The sequence below is a fragment of the Lipotes vexillifer genome, unplaced genomic scaffold, assembly GCF_000442215.2.
Source record: "Lipotes vexillifer unplaced genomic scaffold, Lipotes_vexillifer_v1.1 scaffold82, whole genome shotgun sequence".
NCBI classification, from domain to species: Eukaryota; Metazoa; Chordata; class Mammalia; order Artiodactyla; family Lipotidae; genus Lipotes; species Lipotes vexillifer.
In genome coordinates, this window is record NW_006783121.1 from 2,001,131 (window position 1) to 2,019,389 (window position 18,259).

At 36.8% G+C, this 18,259-nt stretch overlaps 1 protein-coding gene across 1 annotated transcript in view; it reads right to left on the reverse strand.

Annotated features, from left to right (window-relative positions):
* The window catches only part of DIAPH2 (diaphanous related formin 2), an 886,998-nt gene that overhangs the window by 501,787 nt on the left and 366,952 nt on the right, over positions 1-18,259 (reverse strand). The gene's annotated exons all lie outside the window — the stretch shown is intronic.

The window sequence follows — 18,259 nt, forward strand, 5'->3', positions numbered from 1 at the left end:
TCAGCACTTAGCAGAAAAGATAAGCCAAATAGAACCAAAAATCAATTGCTGCTTCTTACCTAATGTGCAGCATTAATTACTCCTTAACCAGGTTCCTACAGCAGTAATGGAATTAAATATATAGTAAAATCTCCCTAATTTGGACTAATTGAGGAAAAAGGCAGATGTGCATTTATCCTAAAATATGCTAAGATTTAGGCAGGTCTTTAATTCAGTGAAATTGCTTTAAAGATATCTAAGGTAACTTTAACTGCTAAACAGGTTGCCATATAAAAACTCCTGCTGGGACTGCTTTGAAGAATAGACATGAAACATTTGCAAGTTACACAACAGTTAGCACCTATTTGCATACCCATAATTAATAAACCTCAAAGACATGGTCTTTTCAGTAAGTTCCCTTTGTCTCCCTCACCATTTTTTAGTGCTCTTTGCTTTCTTTGAACGAAAGATTTATTTATGCTATATTCAGAAGGTAACTCTTGAGTTCCAAACAGTTAAAGTGTCCTGAAACCGTGAGGAGTGACAGTGCCAAGGAGGGGCTTTAGACCCCCATCACTTCCACCAGCCCTCCCTCCCAACAAGCCATCCCCCAAACCAAAGTGAAAAACAACATCCTGTCTGCTAAGAAAATGAAGATTTATGTCAAATCCCTAAACCCCTCCTACACAGAAATTCTACAGCTACCACTATATTCCTGTGTTGGCAGTTTACCTCTTCTAATATAAAAACAGGGTTGTAGGTAATGGGAAAAAATATGAGAAAAGTAAAGCCAACATTTTTCAGTCAAGTAGAGTGATATGCTCTTGGCCCCAAACTCTTGCTGCTAAATTTCATCACTAAATCCCATGGCCATCATCATGCTGTTTCTTTATTACTTTTAAAAAATATAATGTCATTTTGAGGCAATCAGTATTTATCTGATCTTTGTTAAGGAGATCACAAATGAGTTACTGATCTTCTTGAGAGGAAAAGTAACCCACGACCACCGTAGATTTTTTGCTAAGCTATGTGTTTACAGATGTGAACATCTGGAAAACTTTCTAGAAGGCATCAAAATATTGTGGGTCCATTAAGACACCCCCCCCTTTGTTTTACTGGTGCAAAATATATGAAAATTAAATGAACTTACTACAAAAATCACAGAAAAAAATAATTACCTGAGTAACTAAATTCCTAACAGTTAGTGCTAAGCTCTACAAGTATGACCAATCTAAAGTAATGGAGAGTCCAATCAGGCTAGGTAATTACACTTGACAATCATGATCTTATGGGAGTGCCAAGTAGTTTGCCATGTTTACACAAGATAAGAGAGTTATTGGTCAACTGGAAGAAAAATGACTTTCAAGATATTCTTTTAAAACCATCATAAGTGTTCCCCCAAAGGATCTAAGACTACAGTGTCTCTCCTATAAAACAATCAGCATTTTAATTTATCCTAATTTTCAAGCCACTCCCAGCTTAACACAACTCTATATAAAGAAATAACAGTCCAAGACTCAGTCCTTTTGTCAATAAAAAAATTATCTGAATTTTATTGAAATTACTTCTAGTATCATTCAGAAATGTGTCCTAGTCAAACAGATTAGTCACGAAAACTGTCCTAATCTTTCAATATGCCTTAAATCCCACTATGGGAGACTAATTAACAAAGTACATATACAATGAAAATGCTATAGTATGAAAGACATATTAAGATTATCCTGCAAACTAACAGACTCCTGACTAACCCAGGCATATATAATGCTCATTTTGTATGACTTCATATTCTTGCTTTTTTTTTAAAGTATATTTCAACCTCTCCCCTTTTCACACGAACAGACTGTTTAAAATTAAGATTAGATCTCTTAAATATCTTGAGTTCACAGTTTTGTTTTTTGAATCCCAGTATATTTTCCTTGTATTATACAATTTGGTTTTATCTCGGGCTCAAGGAATGGTAAGAATTCCATGAGTGGACACTGCTGTTCTGAGAATCATTAGAGCAAAGCTAGTTTAAAATAACTCCTTAACTAAACAGGCTTTCAGAAACAATAATGTTGTCACCAGGATCAGTAGATATTGACCAGTGGCTATTATCACCTTTGGCTTTCTTGTCTTTAAAAGCATTCCTTAGCAATCACAACCACAGGCTTAGATAAATATAGAATTTGAAGAGAGGCAATGATGTATGAAACTTAACTATATAGTACTGAAGCTTTCCTATATTAAAAAGTTCCTGCTCTCATAATGACTAGAAAATGCCACTTTTCCTAAGATGCTTTTATTTCATATATGTTTCTAATACTTACAAAACTTAAATATTCCATAATTTAATTTAAAAAATGGATAATCCCATAACTGGATTAAAACTCAAATAGATATCTCTCCAAGGAAGACATACGGAATGGCCAATAGGCTTATGAAAAGATGTTCAACATTGCTAATTACAAAGGAAATGCAAATCAAAACCACAATGAGATATCACCTCACACCTGTTAAGATGGCTATTATTTAAAAAGAAAAAGATAAGTGCTGGTGAGAATACTAAGAAATTGGAACCCTTGTACACTATTGGTAGGAATGTAAAATGGTATAGCCACTAGGGCCACTAGAAAAAACAGTATGGAGATTCCTCAAATAATTAAAATAGAACTACCATACGATCCAGCAATCCCACTTCTGGGTATATATCTAAAAGAATTGAAATTCAAATCTTGAAGAGTTATCTGTACGCCTATGTTTACTGCAGCATTATTCACAATAGCCAAGATATGGAAACAATCTAAATGTCCATTAAAGGATAAATGAATAAAGAAAGTGTGGTATATACATATAATGGAATATTATTTAGCTTTCAAAAAGAAGGAAATCCTCCAAATAGCCAAAGCAATCTTGAGAACGAAAAATGGAGCTGGAGGAATCAGGCGCCCAGACTTCAGATTATACTACAAAGCTACAGTAATCAAGACTGTATGGTACTGCCACAAAAACAGAAATATAGACCAATGGAACAGGATAGAAAGCCCAGAGATAAATCCATGCACCTATGGTCACCTAATCTATGACAAAGGAGGCAAGAATATACAATGGAGAAAAGACAGCCTCTTCAATAAGTGGTGTTGGGAATACTGGATAACTACATGTAAAAGAATGAACTTAGAACACTCCCTAACACCATACACAAAAATAAACTCAAAATGGATTAAAGAGCTAAATGTAAGGCCAGACACCATCAAACTCTTAGAAGAAAACATAGGCAGAACACTCTTTGACATAAATTGCAGCAAGATCTTTTTTGACCCACCTCCTAGAGTAATGAAAATAAAAACAAATATAAACAAATGGGACCCAATGAAGCTTAAAAGCTTTTGCCCAGCAAAGGAAACCATAAACAAGAGCAAAAGACAACCCTCAGAATGGGAGAAAATATTTGCAAACGAAGTAACGGACAAAGGATTAATCTCCAAAATATACAAGCAGCTCATGCAGCTCAATATCAAAAAAACAAACAGCCCAATCAAAAAATTTGTGGAAGACCTAAATAGACGTTTCTCCAAAGAAGACATACAGATGGCCAGCAAACACATGAAAAGATGCTCAACATCATTAATTATTAGAGAAATACAAATCAAAACTACGAGGTATCACTTCACACTGGTCAGAATGGCTGTCATCAAAAAAAAATCTACAAACAATAAATGCTGGAGAAGGTGTGGAGAAAAGAGAACCATCTTGCACTGTTGGTGGGAATGTTAATTGATACAGCCACTGTGGAGAACAGTATGTAGGTTCCTTGAAAACCTGAAAATAGAACTACCATGTGACCCAGCAACCCCACGGCTGGGCATATACCCAGAGAAAACCATAATTCAAAAAGATACATGCACCCCAATGTTCACTGCAGCACTATTTACAATAGCCAAGACATGGAAGCAACTTAAATGTCCATCAACAGAGGAATAGATAAAGAAGATGTGGTACATATATACAATGGAATATAACTCAGCTATAAAAATGAACGAAATTGAGTCATTTGTAGAGATGTGGATGGACCTGGAGACTGTCATACAGAGTGAAGTAAGTCAGAAAGAGAAAAACAAATACCGTATATTAACGCATATATGTGCAATCTAGAAAAATGGTATAGATGATCTTATTTGAAAAGAAAAAATAGAGACACAGACGTAGAGAACAAACGTAGAGAACAAATGTATGGATACCAAGGGGGAAGGAGAGTGGGATGAATTGGGAGATTGGGATTGACATATATACACTATTTTTTTTTTTTTTTTTGGTTGCATTGGATCTTAGTTGTGCAACACGGGATCTTTCATTGTAGTACGTGAGCTTTTCATTGCAGTGCTTGGGCTTCAGAGCATGCAGGGTCAGTAGTTGTGCCGTGTGGGCTCTCCAGTTGTGGGGCACAGGCTCCAGAGTGTGTGGGCTCTGTAGTTGTGGTGTGCGGGCTCCAGCGCGTGTGGGCTCTGTAGCTGTGGCACAAGGGCTCTCTAGTTGTGGTGCACAGGCTCAGTAGTTGCAGCATACGGACTTAGTTGCCCCGTGGCATGTGGGATCCTAGTTCCTCTACCAGGGATCGAACCCACATCCCCTGCATTGGGAGGTGGATTCTTAACCACTGGACCACGAGGGAAATCCCTGACGTATAAACACTATTGATACTATGTATAAAATAGATAACTAATGAGAATCTATTATATAGCTCAGGGAACTCTACTCAATGCTCTGTGGTGACCTAAATGGGAAGGAAATCCAAAAAAGAGGGAAAATATGTATACGTATAGCTGATTCACTTTGCTGTACAGTAGAAACTAACACAACATTGTAAAGCAACTATACTCCAATAAAAACTAATTTAAAAAAAAGAAAGAAAATCACCATCCTAGAGTACACAGAAAAATAAATAAATCAATAAAGAAGGAAATCCTGCCATATGCAACACCATGGATGAACCTGGAGAACATTATGCTAAGTGAAATAAGCAATTCACAAAAGGGCAAATACTGCAATGATTACACTTATATGAGGCATCTAAAATGTCACACTCATAGAAACAGTGTAGAATGGTGGCTGCCAGGAGCTGGAGGGAGAGGGATATGGGGTATTACTGTTCAGTGTGTTATACAAGTTACATAAGTTCTACAGATCTGTGGTACAACACTGAGACTTACAGTTAACAATACTGTATTGTGCACTTAAAAATTTGTTAAGGGGGTAGCTCTCATGTTAAATGTGTTTATAACAACAAAAAAATAAAACAAATTTATTTTAAAACAAAGTAAATTATAGTGATTCTATAATTATTTCAAATTACTTGAATGAGACTAGAGATGTTTTTTAATTCTCAATACAAAAACTTCAAAAATTGATTTTAGCGTCAATGGCCCTATGACCCTCAGGTTCACAATGAAGCCTCCAGTCATATGTGATCTCTCCCTGTACAAATGAAAACCCATACAGCCACTGGGCTTAAAACCAATGGATTAAATTAATTTGCGTGCTTAAATTGGCCATGCTAATTGACTGAATAATGATGAAACATTATAAAGTACTGTCTGTAGGAAGATAATGATGTAATAATAAAGACATTTGTATTATTATTAAAGATATGTTAACATCAAGATACTAATTATCTGACATAAAATGCCCACTGAGTATTCTTATATTTCCTGTAATACATGGATTTTTACATGCAGTTATACTATAAATTTATTCCTTTACAGCTGAGGGATGATCATCAGCATAAGTAAAGTAAACATGGTTACATTCTTTCCTCAATCTAATTTAGGCAATGTTCAGGAATCCCCTATTAATTTCCACTATTCCAGTGGATACACAGAACATGTGTCAAGATGTTCGTAATTTGTAGCAAATATTAAGATGATATAAATGGGTAACACTGAATGATTTACATGGTGATAACTGCCATAAATCATAATAAAATTTTTATAACTAATTTATCTCAAAATTCTTGTGAGAAAGATTGATTCCTAAAGTCAGCATCAATACTATTCATTCATTCACTCATTCATCCAGCAAATACTTGTTGAACACCTACTATGCATTAGCCTAGCATGAGCATATAATGGTACACAAGACTTAAATGTCTACTCACATGTCTTTAGTAAGTGGTCATAGGAAAATTACTAATTGTGGAAGTATCTCCAAAAGGTATATAACAATTATAATTTCCTTATCCATAATAATATAGCTTGAACGAATACCTGCATAGCACTCAGCAAATCTCCCTTTTGTTATTGGAAGCCATAGTTCCATATTAGATAATATTGTTATCTTCAAATCAGCATCAACTGATGTGTTACATCACAGAATAAGGAATATATGAGCACTTCCCTGGTGGTCCAGTGGTAAAGAATCCGCCTTCCAATGAAGGGGACACAGGTTCAATCCCTGGTCGGGGAACTAAGATCCCACATGCCACGGGGCAACTAAGCCCATGTGCCATAACTACTGAGCTCGAGCGCCTCAACCACAGAGGCTGCGTGCCTCAAACTACAGATCCCACGTGCCCTGGAGCCTGTGCGCCACAACTAGAGAGAGAAAACCCACACGCTACAACTAGAGAGAAGTCTGCATGCTGGAACAAAAAAAAAAGATCCTGCATGCCTCAACGAAGATCCCGTGTGCTGCAACTAAGACCCAATGCAGCCAAAAAAATAAAGAAAAGAAATATTTTTTAAAAGAAGGAATATATGGAAAAGTAAAATATGACACTTTCTATTAAGTGCACTATATACAAAGCCAGGGTAAATAAAGCTAATAATAGTAGTGTTCCAAGCCACACTGAAAATTTATATAGCTTCATACATACATATATGCACACATATTCAACAAGTAATGCCCAACTGTCATTTCAGATATATCATACAAATAAAATAATTGTGACCTCCTGACATATGTACATATTTTGTTCACCTGCATACAATTCCAGAAGTGATTCTAACTATATGGAAATAACTTTTCATGTATTAGTTGAAACAGCTGTTATTTTAGCTTCAATTAACAATTGTTAAAGTGAGTGCAACTATGACAATGGCAGGCAGGGAAAATCTACTATGATTTCTGTATTATAGCTGCAACGATTTTTTCATTTAATTGTTATCTTCAAATCATCTTTATCTTTGCATTTCTGGAAATATTAAACAAACACAACTGAAAAATGCACAAAGGCTTATATACGTATATATACATATATATACACACACGTATATATACATGTATATGTATCTGCATACACACTAAAGAGGTAAGTGTACTAATGGTAATAACTAAAACAATAATAATAGTGGTAGTAGTACTAGAAGTAGTAGTAACTACAGCCACAAACATCACAACCCTCACCAAAATCAACTTTTATTAAATATCTGCTCTGTGCCTGGAACTAATTTAATTTTTATATCACCTTATATGATAGGTATTACCAATGTCATTTTACAAAGGAGGAAACTAAGGAAGAGAAAAACTGAGTCATTTGCCCAAGGTCGTATAGCAAGTAATAAAAGGATGCTCAACCTCATCAGTAAATCAGGGAAATGCAAATTAAAACAACCAAGGAAACACCATTTCACACTCATCAAATTGGAAATCACAAAAAAAGTCTCACAATACCAAGTATGGATGACAAGGTGGAGAAATAAGAATTTGATTGTGCCAACAGTAGCAATAAAAATCAGGACAACCTTAAAATAAGCATTTATTAATGCCAAATATATTTAAGGTCTGCTTACCCTGAGTATACCCCAATCCTTCCACTTACAGGTCAAACGATCAAGGAGACAAGGATGTTCACTGTAGACATGTTTCTAACAGTACAAAAATTGGAAACAACCCACATGCCAAGGGTTATGAAATGGGTAAATAAATTGTGGTATATTAATATAATGGAATACAACCCAGCATTTACAGTGACAGTGCTACAACTAAATATTTCAACAAAAGAGATCCCAAATACAATGCTGAATGGAAAAATAAAAGTGGTGGAAAATGGTGAATGCAGTATATTAGCATTCATCTAAATTAAAAATAAAACACAAATAATCTTCTGTATTATTTGTAGCTGAGTATATATATACATACACACACACACACACACACACATATATATATATACAGAAAAATTATAAAAACATAGAATAGATACTCAGCAGATTAATGACGGTGTTTGTCTTGGAGGAGGAAAGTGATACTAGAATAAGTAGAACCCTTAAAACCTCAACTTTAATGTTTTATTTCTTACAAAGCAAAGATCTGTAGTAAATAAGACTAAATGTTATTAGCATTTGTTCATTCTGGGAGGCTGCTGCATGGATGTTTGCTATATCGGCCTGTGCAAAGTACCTTTTTTTTCAACATAAAAATAAAAATATGTCTAGATTGATACTTAAATATGTCCACCCTTGTTTACAGTTTACAGACTGTTAGTTAGCCTCAGCAATCCCAAGTACCAAGTGTAAGCAGGAATCAGAAACAATAGAGAAGAGAATGATAAAAAAAAAAAATACTGGTCAAGATTAGTCAGTTTGGAAAGCAAGTACGATTTTATTTTCGATTGTCTGTGAATCCATTTTGTGAGGAATAACACATTTGTTTACCAAACCTTGGGAGGAAAGGCTGCTGCAATATGCACTGGGAAATTGCTTCTCTGTCTCCTCTTACAAGAGCCGCATATTGCAGCTGTGAAGCGTCCCCTCTCCACATTGCCTACAGCTGTGCACTAACTACAGCATCCCACAGAAAGGTAGATTTCATCCTGACACCTGCACAGTACCTGAAGCCATAGGAACGGCATTACCAGGAGTGTTCTCGAAGTTTAGAGCACATTGCACAAGACTAATGGTTCTAATGGTGGGAATCACACACACATACTTTGTAATGATTTCCAAATTAAGGAGCAAATCTTACTGGTTGTATTTTAGACAAGAACCCCCCAAATCAGGCAGCACATGTTACTGCAAATTAACATCTGAATAACTAATATACTTGTACACCTGTTCATTAAACCAATTCTTGAACACTGCTAAATGTCACCAGAACACTATGCTTAACAACGTGCATAGCTAATGTTCTATATCTTCAATTGGGCCTCAATAGCTAAGCAGGTAACGGATATTTTAGGAAGGACAAATAAAGTTAGCTTAGAAGTTTTAGGGAGAGTTTCCCTCATTTGAAATGATCATTTAAATGCCGAAACTCAAGTATGGTTTTTACCTCAACCTCGTACTTAACAAATGAGGTGGTAGGAGTTCTTCCTGTTAACCTTTAATCTCTGTGAGTACCTGACTCAAGCTCTAGTTAATCCCTTTACCCGCAGCTTGGCTCTGGCTTTGCTGCGTAGGGACTGATGTTTTTCTGGCCATCCCATACACTCAGAGGACTTCCTGTTCTGTCAAATTTCCTAATTTCTTGTCACAAATCAGTAAGTCCAGCAAGAAACCCCAAGAGCTAAGTGTGTCAAACAAAGAGGAGTATTGAGAAAACATCACAGTAGGAATTATGATGCTAAAACCCAGTGCCACTGGGCTAATAGGGTATTTCTTACTGAGAATACAGTTTGGGCATTCATCATATCCAGGTTTTTCTTTCTTAATGTGGTCCATCTCAGACTGGTACAAGTCCTGCACACAATTCAGTTTAATGCAGAAGGCAATTAACCTTGTTGAGCAAGAGTGAGCAAAATAACACCCTGAGAGAGTTGGAGCCAGAGCCTCAACTTGACAATGTAGGATTTTTCAGCCTGGGTTTCAAGTATACCTGAGCATGTCTAGAAGAACCTCAGTGTTCTAGATCCCACCAGGGACTTATTCAAACGACAGAAACTGGGAGACTATGTATCCTAAAGAGAAACTTCTAATCTCCTGGATATTTCCACTTGGTTGCCCAATAATTGTCTCTAATTTAGCACGTCCCAAACCAAACTCCTTGCCTGACTCCCAAACCTGCTTTAGTCTTTTTCTCGACAAATGGCAACTTAATTCCAATTGTTCAAGCAAAAAAAAGGTGGAATCATCACTGACTCTTTTCTTTCACAGGCCACATCCCACTCTTCAGCAAATCCAGCATTTGATCACTTCTGATCACCTCCACTTCCTACCCAAGGGTTTCAAACCACCATAACTTCTAGCCTAGGTTATTGCAGTAAACTGATTAGCCGTCTCCATCCTATCTTTGCCCTTCTTCACTATATCCTGTCAATTCATTTTATTCCACTGTTCAGAAACCCCCTATGGTTTTCTGTCTCATTCAGAGTAAAAACCAAAGTCATTACAGTAGCCTAGAATGCCTTGCTTTGTTTTTTATTAAATTTAATTTTTTTATTTTATATTGGAATATAGTTGATTTACAATGCTGTGTTAGTATCAGGTGTACAGTAAAGTGATTCAGTTAAACATATACATAGATCCATTCTTTTTCAGATTCTTTTCCCACATAATTTATTACAGAATATTGAGTAGAGTTCCCTGTGCTATAGAGTAGGTGTTGTTGATTATCTATTTTATATATAGTAGTGTCTATATGTTAATCCCAAATTCTTACTTTATCCCCCGCCTCACATTTCCCCTTTGGTAACCATAAGTTAGAAGGCCTTATTTTATATTCTATGTCCTCTCCTTAGCTACTGTGACCTCAGCTCCTACTACTTTCCTCTCATTCCTTCTCCTCTAGCCACACTAGCTTCCTTGCTGTTCTTCAAATATACCAGACCAACTCCCACAGCAGAGCCTTTGCACTCGAGGTTATATCATACCCAGATCTTCCCCCACTTCTTTCAGATCTTTGGCCAATGTCACTTTCTCATAGAGATCTTTCCTGATGATGTGCTTCAAAATCATAACTCCTCCCTCTTGGCACTCCTTTCCCCCTTTGCCTGCTTCATTTTGCTCCATAGCACTTATCACCATCTGACATAATACATGTCTTCTTTATTTACTGTCTGCTCCTTCCACTTTGATGTCAGCTCCATTTAAAAAAGGTACTTGTGACTGTTTTGTGCACTGTTACATGCTAGCACCTAAATCTGTGCCTGGAAAAGAACAGGCCCTCCAATTATTTGGAATTTATCCATATATATATATATATATATATATATATATATATTTTGGAATAATAATCCATATATATTCACATTTGTGCACAATGATTTATGTCTAAGGTTATGTATTCCAGTATTGTTACTAGCAAAAGATTACAAATGTTCATCAATTGGAGACAGATTCAATAAACTATGGTACACTGGGCATTGTTTGTTTTTTTTTTTTTGGGGGGGGGGTTTGGCTGCACCACACAGCATGTGGGATCCTAGTTCCTGGACTGGGGATCAAACCTATGCCCCCTGCAGTGGAAGCACAGAGTCTTAACCACTGGACCGCCAGGGAAATCACTGGGCATTGTTTTTAATAGCAAAAGGTTTGAAATGACCCAAAAGCTCGTCAATAGAAGACTGCCTGATTAAACCACCCTGTGTCCCACTCAACGGACTACCCTGGTGCTATATCCATGACCAAGGAAGCTCTTTATGGAATGATCTTCACAAATATCGTTAAATGAAACAAACAAGGTATACAAGACTGTACAGCACATGCTACCATTTATGGGGAAAACAGAGGAAAAAATATTGATATGTATTTGCCGGTATATAAGTAAATGTTTCCGGGAAGATTTACAAGACATTTATTACATTAGTTACTTCTAGGGAAGCAACTAGGTAGCTGGAGGAACTGATTTCTGTGTAACTTATGAAGAACTAGAGTGAGAGGCTTATATCAGGGACCCAAGGACTCAGAGAAGTCACCAGAATTTTAAAAAATGGTTGTGCAGACTGGAGCAATATACTCATAAGAGGCATAGACTTGATGAGGAAGCCCAAACCAAAGAACATTAGCCGACGAAGTGTGATCACCGCCACCCCCACAGACTCCTGGCATGAACCAAGAGAACCTTTGAAAAGCAGTTGAGGCAAATTCTAGGAATTGTGTAAGTGGCAGTCCCAGATAGGGCTAGATAGTCAATACTTCAGGCTTTGCAGGTCATACAGTCTCTTGCAATTCTATTCAACTCTCCCACTGTCTCCCGAAGGCAGCCATAGACAATGAGTAACAAACAAGCATGGCAGCTTTCAAATAACACCGATGTATTTACAAAACTAGGTGGCAGTCCGGATTTGCCTTCTGTAGTTTACCAACCCTTGACATAATAAGTGCTCAGTAAGTATCTAGTCCCTCAACCCCTTCCTTTTGTAACTGAGGTCAACTTATTCTTACTTCAACTTTTGAAAATGTGAGTAAATGTTCAACCTCTTCCCTGCAAAATAGCACCTAGAAGTGCCTTACTGTAATTGTTGATTGTTAATTCTGCTTTTCAAATAGCGTTCACGTAATCAAACACATTTATACTCCTGATGTTTTTTTTAAATGTGTCAACCCTACGGGGATCACCTATTTAATCCCAGACCATAACTGTCTCTTATTTATTCTCTGTATATTCTCATATGATTTCATCATATGTCTACACGTAAAATGACCATAAAAACAAATCAGCCTTAATAAAATTATGAAATTAGCTTCTACCATCCCATCAATATCTGGGTAGAATGAGAACTCATAAGGAGCTAAAATGTTTGGTAATGTTTCACTTGGGATACACTGGTTTATGAAAAGATGAAATCCGAGTTCTATAAAAAACACACATAAATCAGAACTTTGAATTTCATATAATACAGTTCTCTTACTTTATGTACATAAAAATATTACTGTGTATCTCAATTTGGTTTGTTACTGGCTGAGCTCAATGGGAAACAACCACAGTTACATCGTCTCTGTTTTCCCCTTTTGGATTCCAACTGGTTTCAATTTTATCTTTCAGCAGTAATTTTCTTTAGTTCAGAAACCACATCAGTGTATTTTATTGAAGGCAATCGAAGCATTAGAAAAATTTTGAGAGGGTAGGAGAGTGGGTATCTGAACTTTTCATTTCTTTCTTTTTTTTTAAGTCAACTTTGGTTTGTTGGTGACTTTCTATTTCAAAGTAGTAAGCAGTATGTGAGATTACTCTGGAAATGTTGGAAAGACATGTTCAGAACAAAATTTGAATAAGCTTAGAGTTATCCTGTTCTTAAGACAAACAGATTCATAACCCTCTTCTATCCCTACCTATCATCCTGTTATACTATCAAGAATGTCGAATGCTTGACCCCATCTCCTTGCCCTTCCCTACTCTCTCATCTACTTACAATCTGGATTGGAACACACCCATAACTACAGAATCAAAATGTCAAGATCTCTGTACGTAGGGCCTCAGGACCTGTATCTCTTAACAACTCCCCAGGTAATTCTGTATATCAACAAGGTTTGGAACAAGTGCTCTCTGGCATATAATACAACACTCTGTAATAGCTCAATAATCCCCAAATTGAAAACTGCAAATATCATCAACAGTAACCTATGGAAATCCTGTTTGTAATTTCTTCTACAGCTCAGAATCTAACACTGAAGGCAACACTTGCTCAACAGCTGGGTACACAGTAGTGACAACTGATGAGATTTTAAAAGAAAGTGAATGATCCTCATGGCACACTCTTCACTTTTATTTTTATTTTTTTCGGCCACGCCACGTGGCATGTGGGATCTTAGTTCCCCGACCAGAGATCGAACCCACACCCCCTGTACTGGAAGCATGGAGTCTTAACCAGTGGACTGCCAGGGAAGTCCCTATTTTTAAATCAGTTATCAACTAGATATATTCCCTGAGAGCAAGCGTCTTGCCATATGTTGCTTGCTATAATCTATCATTCTAAGTACATAGAAGTACATAGAAGTTTTAAGAGTAAATAAGAATGCATTTTGTACATTAATTTAAAATGTGGATATACATAATACATTAATAGATAATACTAAAATTAATATTAGATACCAGGGCCTCCCTTCCCTTTTATAGATGCAGTTATCACCATGCTAGAAGAGAAAGGAAAAAACAATGATTTGTTGTTGAAAGGAAAGTGGAAGATAGTTGAAGACAGATTCATCGTTATTTGATGTAAACATGCTCCTTTTTTATCACGTCACCGAGAACAACCAGAGCAGGTAAAGCTTGGAATATGCAAAATAGGGAGAGTTAAAATATTTTATTCCATGAAAACTAGAGTTTTCAAAAAAGGGAAAATTCAGTCTAACCAAAATCCACAGTTGAGCTCAACAAAATGATACCGAAGCAAGCACACTGGAGCTCGATTTCATTGCTTTTGCACACCAGGTAGCCATTTTAAAGATTGTATGCCTTTAGACCAATAGATCTCAAGAACCAAACTCTAGTGAAAGTACATAATCCCTAAAGAAAGTACTCTATTTTATGCCAAGGTCAACTTCAGTTATGTTCCTAGCTAGTAGCATGTTGATATCACCTATAAACAATGAGAATAATGATAAACTGAGTTCAGCATGTAAGCTATTCATCAAAATAAATTAAATCAACTTCTATGAAATCTATTCCATAGATGCACTTAGTTTAATATTGAGGCATTGATAGCCATAACTGGCGTCTATGTGTGAGTGTGCACTTCACTAAATAGATCATAGTTAGGTGGCTTCTGTTTAACAATGAGCTTCCATGAGGTACTTTATTCTACTAAATGCCAGAAACAGTTTGGGTTGTAAGCTTTTAAGAACTTAAAAAAAAGTTGTTGGATGAGGGTCCAGCTATAAGAAACTCTGTCTCCTGTGAGAACTATCTTTTAATAATACTATATTCAGTGCTGTAGAGCATTTTTAACATAACTATAAAAGATACAGTATAAAACAAGAATATAAGCCTAATAGTTTATGGTAGAATAATTGGTAATTGCCTTCTGTGTACCTTTTATTAGTTTTTGAGCCTAAGAGGTAGATAATAGAGGTTCCTGTATTGTTTATAGAGGCATATATAAAATAAAAGCAATGTTTAAGATTAAATACTAAATCTCAGAGCAAAGCAAAACTCAGTGTATCAATACATTGCATCCTCACTGCATTGCTTCCCAAATTCTCTGAAATCTGTAGAATTCAGATACAGCTATCACCATATAAAGTCAAACACAACTCATAAAGATTAGAATGAAATCTACACTATGTGTAAAAAAAAAAAAAAACAAAAAACTCAGAAATCCCTTGAATTGAAGGTTTTACCTGAAACGTAAAAGAGAAAGTAATAACCCAGGTAAGAAGCAGCTACTAATAGTCACAGACAGCAAATAAATTTGACTGGATGAGGACAGCAACCTGCTGACTCTTTTTCCTAGCAAACTATTTCAAACCTGCTGTGCTCGCCATTAGGCTGGCCTTTACTTCACCCCAGCCACTTCAGTCCCATCACTGCGGGGGTTCATTGTGGCCTTACTCATGGCTGCCACCAAAGTGTGCCTCTGCTTTCAGCCTGGAATACTTTGAATGTGAACTTAAGCACTGGTCAATAACTACAGAGAGGGAGCAGGAAGTCAATACATAAAATTTGGAACAGAGGTGTCATAAAGAAATATAATCAGTGACTTCCCTGGTCGTGCAGTGGTAAAGAATCCGCCTGTCGATGTAGGGGACACGGGTTCGAGCCCTGGTCCGGGAAGATCCCACATGCTGCGGAGCAACTAAGCCCGTGCGCCACAGCTACTGAGCCTGTGCTCTACAGCCTGCAAGCCACAATTACTGAGCCTGCATGCTGCAACTACTGAGCCCACGTGCCACAACTACTGAAGCCCACACGCCTAAAGCCCGGGCTCTGCAACAAGAGAAGCCACCACAATGAGAAGCCTGTGCATCGCAACGAGGAGTAGCCCCCGCTCACCGCAACTAGAGAAAGCCCGCTCGCAGCAACGAAGACCCAATGCAGCCAAAAATAAATTAATTAAAAAAATTTTTTAAAAAGAAATATAATCAAATTAAAAGCTTCAAATTGGGTAGTAAGAAATGATAAGACTCCTATTTCTTCCTGGAAAATGGTTCTAAAATATCAGGTGAAAAAAACATGAACTCCAAAGTTGGGTGTGACAATCCATGAAGAGGAATGAAAGAAGCGCTAATACATCTAGCTTTCCACTCAGAGCTCATGGAGATAAATCTGAAAAGACACTTAAAAGGTCAGAGATTACATCTGATATCTGGTATAGTATATTTAAAAGCCAAGGCATACAAGATACAATAGGAGTAAGTAAATATAGAAAGCTAAACAGTTACACTTCTTTAAAATTACCCTTGAAGTTCTGCCTCTAATACGTATGTATTTTAAATATATTACGGGTATGACATGAGTTATTGTGCATACTGTTATTCTGGGTGTCTAATATAGATGAAAAGATTACAGGTTCCAATTTTAAGCAATATTTTGCGTATTGTCTACCTAGGACAAGTCTACCTAAAGTCAGAAGAATATGACAGGACTCCCAAAGGACTGCAAAATAATTTGAGCTCACCTCCCTTCACATCTGTGCTGTCAAACCTATATCTATCCATTAAGACCCAAATAAAGTGTCACTTTCTTTATGAAACCTCCAATTATCACTACGTGGTTTGCCTCCTACATCACTGATAAGGTACTTCCATATGTTGTCCTACTTAACTAAGGCTCATGTATGCATCTTTTTGCCTTCCCTAAGTTACAAACTCACAACTTTGTGAGGGAAGACAACAGGTTTGGTACAAATTTGTCTCCCACATCCATTCCACCTCCCATGGTATCTAGAAAATGATACTCAAGAAATACTATGTGAATAAAACATGTGAAATATGAGAGTGGAAAATGATGAGGGTGCAGGAAGAGAAACGCGAATTTGACGATCTTCTGTCTTCAAGATATAACTGAAGCCTAAGCGGAGATTGAACAGTCAGTGAGAAGGAATCCAAGACAGAAGATTAGACCCTGGGGATGATGCCTGAAGTCGTGGACACAGAGACGAACAGCCAATTAAGAGGACAAAAAGAACAAGCAAAAAGCTGTGAGAAACAGGAGACCACATTGCCCCCACAATGAGAAAGGAAAATGTTTCAATAAGAAAAAGTAATCAACAGTGTCAAACATAGCAAGAAGGTCAAGCATAGACTAAGTCCCGAAAACAAGACCAGAAGAAAATAGTCCATTTCAGACCATATAGAGCAATTTCAAGAGAGCAATGACAACAGAAGCCATATTACAGGATGCAGGGAAGAAGTGAAGGGAAATGGCGTAAAGACCACTCACTTTAGAAGTTAGGAAAAATAACCATCTATAGTATGAAGGAGACAGAAACAAAATGAGTGAATCCCAGCTTGGCATAAGTTTACCTATTACAAGAAAGTACCTGATTGCCAAACTCAAGAACAGTTTTTATGCCCAAAATGATTTCAGAACAAACCCAGCATACAATGATTTACTGGACAAGATCAATAGAAACTGTGCAAAAGAGATTACACTGTTCAGTGATCCATGCTGCATCAATATCTATAATGGAATGAAACAAAGTGATACAATGGCCCAAAGCTTCCTGGAATTGCTCATTAATGAAATCAAGCAGGAAAAGAAAGTCCACATTGACAGTAAGCAAGTACCCCACCCTCTTTTTACTGATGATGAAACCATTTTCCAGGGTCATAGTAAGAGAAGAGTAGTATTTAGCAGTACCACCATAACTAGATTGGAAATTATTGTTTAGAGAACTAAATGTTTATACAGCAAAGGCCCATAAGGTCCTGTCAACATCTATGGCAAAGAAATACAACTCCATCTATCTGAGTCAACAAATGAAAAAAATTGGTATGTTCAAATGGTAAATTCTCCAGAAGCTGCAGCCTCTGACATTTTTATTGAAATACAAAGTTTCTGGATGACAAAGTGCTGATGAAGATTAGAACACTGTAATTCTGTCATATCAGGGCTAAACTAAAATATGAAGTGTTTATCTACAACATTAGTTGAAGGAAATAAACTGGCTATCACCCAGTTACCAACGGTGCCCTGAAGGTGTGAAATCTGACAATATGCAGACTTGTGGTAGTTTTTAAAGCTGCCCTCTACACCGAGTCCAGATGGACCAGCTAGGTGGCCTACCAACAAGACAGCAGGTGGCTTTCTCAACTTACTGACTGCATGTAAAGTCATATTAACAGAAAATATTCAAATGAAAGAATAAAATTTGCTGGGCCAATTTAGTCACAAAATCATGCTACCTCAAACAATTTCAGTGTGATACAATTAAAGAAATAGTTAAGTTCCTAGTAGGGGGCAAGATGTTACACTAGGAAGGGAAAGA